Source organism: Zophobas morio, unplaced genomic scaffold, assembly GCF_036711695.1.
Source record: "Zophobas morio isolate AGI-343-1 ecotype UQ-CSIRO unplaced genomic scaffold, CSIRO_AGI_Zmor_V1 ptg000011l, whole genome shotgun sequence".
Lineage (NCBI taxonomy): Eukaryota > Metazoa > Arthropoda > Insecta > Coleoptera > Tenebrionidae > Zophobas > Zophobas morio.
This window is the reverse complement of record NW_026972116.1, coordinates 816,010-820,132: the sequence shown is the minus strand read 5'-3', so window position 1 is coordinate 820,132 and position 4,123 is coordinate 816,010. Positions and strand designations below refer to the sequence as shown.

General features: G+C 37.3%; 1 long non-coding RNA gene across 1 annotated transcript; it reads right to left on the bottom strand.

Moving 5' to 3' along the window:
- Positions 1–707: 707 nt before the first annotated feature.
- Positions 708–1,925, bottom strand: LOC135127395 (uncharacterized). The gene is made up of 3 exons (XR_010280207.1): positions 1,719–1,925; positions 921–1,092; positions 708–874 (listed from the first exon to the last, which is right to left on the bottom strand). It is a non-coding gene; the product is annotated as an uncharacterized LOC135127395 (long non-coding RNA).
- Positions 1,926–4,123: the final 2,198 nt, after the last annotated feature.

Below are 4,123 nucleotides of genomic sequence, written 5' to 3'. Positions count from 1 at the left end.
GGATTCCCTGTAGGAGGTTAGGGCTGGACACTCACGAAGAATGTGTTCAGCTGTTTCCTCTCCTTCATTGCATCCACGACAGATTGGGTCTGTTACCACCCCTATCGTATGTAGATGTTTGTTAAACTGGTAATGTCCCGTAAGGAATCCTACCAGTTTACGCAGTTTGTCCCTTGAAAGTGAGAGATAAAATTTCGTCAACTTACGGTCTGGTGTCGCCATACAAGCTCTACTATGCCGACAGCTGCTCAACTTCACTCATATCTGCTCATGGCGTCTCTGGGTATATTGCTTTACGAGTTCGTTCGAGAGGGCGACCGAAGGCGTGATTGCCGGTTCGGGTCCCCAGAAGGGCATGCGCGCGGCAAACGAGAGGGCGATCTCATCTGCCCTCTCGTTTCCTTCGTTGCCACTGTGTCCTTTGATCCAACAAAGTTCCACACTATTCCTCTGCGTTACATACTTTAGCGTTTGTCTGCACTCCCAAACCAGCCCGGATCGAACCATACAGCTGTCCAGGGCTAGTAGTGCAGACTTGCCGTCAGTAAGTATGCGTATTGATTTGTTGCCGATTTCACGTTCAGCAATGATTCTAGCTCCCAGTATTATTCCCATCAGTTCTGTTTGTAAGACAGACGCGTGGGTGCCGAGAGGTACACTGATTTGTGCGTTCAGTTGTTCGGAGCAAACGTTACTTTCTTCTACGGTAGAAAAGTCTGTGTCAGCAGAAAATGAGCAACTAGCTACGGATACCACAGCAACTGAGTGTAAATTTCCGCTGCAACCACTTGACTGCTCATGGACTCTTTGGAGACATATTCCTTTGGGACCACATTAGGCAACAGTCTGTTTCGATTTAATGGATCATGAAAATCTGTCGAGTGAAAATGATTTTGACACAAGTATAAGGACTTACTTGCATCAATTTTACAAATTTGTCTCCAAAGTTCCTGCATTTCCACATTTCTTGGAAAATGGTAAAATCTAATGTCATTACCACCACCCTTGTAGAACACATTTCCGCAGTTTGGATATTTACATCGATATGCAATACGGCGTGGTTTCTCCATGTTCGAGAGATGTAAGAAATGCCTAAAATAGAACTATTAATACCTATTGTATTCTAAATACTTACCCTTAGATCATATAATAAATAGATACCACCACGCCGTGTTCTTTCCCTAGGAGCGCCTGTGACGACATCCTCCTCTCACACGTCTCTCTTGTGCATGGAGGGATTACAATGAAGCTATCCTTGCCTGATCACTATTTGAATTTTGCGCGCCTAAATTTTAGGAAGTATGTCTGAACTAACTTCGTACGAGAAATGTTGACAGCTTGATTTTATAAATAATTCACAGTAGATAACGAAAGGAATCGTAAATTATTGGGCAGCAATTGTGATCCTTTATGATTACATCACTTAAAATAGGATCTTTGTTCTAAATTCTAAAATTGTTTTTTGTACAACTCGAAAGAGAGGTTAGAAGAAACATCTGTCAAAAGCGATTTGTTGCGCTGGTGCGGTACAAGGATGGAAGTGAAATAGACATATACAGATGAAATGCATATAACAAAGATGAAGATGTGGTGATCACACAAGGATAGCATTATACTACTCCCCTTGACGTAGAAAACCACAACAGATAGCTTCATGTCTAGTCACAACTTTCAGTTTGAGTATTGGTGTCTATTTATTATATGATCTAAGTACTTACCTCAGTCCGGCTTTTTTCGCTGCACGATTTTACACTTTCATAGCAGCGGCTTTTTTTAATCGCACGTATGCACGCCACAAAATCAGCTGATGCCAGCTAACGGCATCGCACTCTCACTGGATGATTTGAACGTTTTCAAAGTGCGCGTTTTTCATTACTTGGTCAGCTCGACACCGAGGGCGCTGAGGCTTGCTTCCTAAATTTGTATTCGAGTGACACCCCCATGCCTATCTGTCAACATGCTCATAGAGCTACAATATATATATAGAGTCATAACAGAATTAGAGTTTGTATTATGTAACAGATTGTATGCTTTCATAAAATATACTACATCATCAGTGCAGCATGGCTTTGTGAAGAATCAATCAACTTTAACAAATTTGTTATCCATTAAGGTACGTGTCCACTGGAGAGTAACTTTCAAGGGCTTGTCGATTTGAGAACAAAGCTCTCAAAACCCTGTCCACTACACAGTTGCACTTGCGAGGAAAATGGACCCTCTTTACTCGAACCGACAAAGAATTTATGATTTTACGAGCCTTTTGTTAATTTACTTTTCAAGAAATGCGGTAAAATATTGCAACTGTGAAAACAGGTAGTAAAAGGACATAAATTATTATGTGGACCTAAAATTGTGCTAAGAAATACGCAAATGCACGATGCTATTTCTATTCATGAAAGAGTAATAGTAACATTACGATTTTTTTGTATCAGGTACATATGTAAAAGTATTATGTAAATCATTGAACAAAATAAGGTGTTCTCCATAAGTTATGTCACGCACATTTTGGGGTTTTTGGACCCTTCTTTTCTGTGTCACAGGTTGTCACATTCATATGATCCCACCCTCTATTATAATGTCATATAATTTTAATGTAGAGTTGATTTTGATTAAATCAACATTGCCATTATTACTCTTATTTAATATTATGTAAAATCTTCTTTCCACATATCTCTTAAAAATGTAAAAAATTGGTCGAAAGTTGTTTCGACAGAACTTCCCTCCCGCCGAAAGAACAATGAAACATATCTAACATTGAGTTTTTTCTTTACACAATTTTATGATCACGTCATCGACATTTTTGCAAGGTCACGTATATCAACTTGGATTGGTGCAGTATAATACTAAAAATAACAGTAGATGAATATGAATATGAATGTAGTGATAAATCACAATTATAAACTCAACATATTTTGCACACTTTAGATAAAATTTATTCTGAAAAATTTTGAGATGACGTCATCAAGTTTTTGTTGGGAATAAACATATATATTTTGATTAACAATTTACCATGCTTACAATAACCCTAAAACGTCTGGAAGATTTCAAAGTATTCAGTTTTGCAATTCTTGTGTTATTCAGTAAAGTAAATTCACGCATTCATTTTTTTTTGAGTCACCCTGTATAAGCAAATCTAAAAAATATGAACACAATAATAAATTACAAGTATTAGACTGATCATATATATTTTGCACATTTCGGGTGGAATTTATTCAGCAAAATTTTGAACTGACGTTATCAATTTTTTGGAGGGGATAAGCAAATATATTTTGATTAAAAATTTATTATGCTTATCATAACTTTAAAACAGCTGTAAGAATCAAAATTAAATTGTAAAATGTTGTTTTATGTTTTCTTTTCCAAAAATCTGGAATCGGCCCAGTACTTTTGGAGATTACCTGTCTAATAAAAATCGGGACGGCAGACAGACGGACAGACAGACAAACGGAAACTGGAGACTTATTTCTTCGTACTCTAGGGGACATGAAAGGTCGAGAAAACGTAAAAGTAGAGAATCGGCTGACGGAAATAACGATTTTTGAAAATTGTAATATTTTCGTTTTTTTTATAAACACTCGGCATATTAGAATTTAATTTAATTGATACCGCAGCAAAGCACGTACTTTTGTTTACCTCCCCATAAAATATTATAACACAGATCTTAAAATTAATACGATTGCGATTTTTTTGTGAACCGCTTCATTACAAAAATTTTTTAGAAAATTAGAATTGGGCATTCTATTTAAAAAAGTACGTTGAATATTACGCCTCAGAAACATAACACTCTGTATAGTTGAAAATAATTTTAGTGTATGCTACGCGATTTCTATAGTCCTTTTTTTCCATATCGTGCAATTAGTTCTGCAGTTTGGTCTTTTGACCATCCAAATTTGGACATGGCAAAACTCACCACTCGCGGACAGCACTGTAGGAATTCGAAACGTGTTCGTATTGTGAAAGTACCTCCAGAGAGGCACAGCTTTGGTTTTTAACTAGAGCCCAAATTCTAGCAAATTTGCTACCCTGTCCACTGCTCGGCTACACTAGCGAAAGAAACGAGCGATTTGTACTGGACCGACAAATAATTTATAATTTTATGAGCCTTTTGTTAATCCTCTTTCAA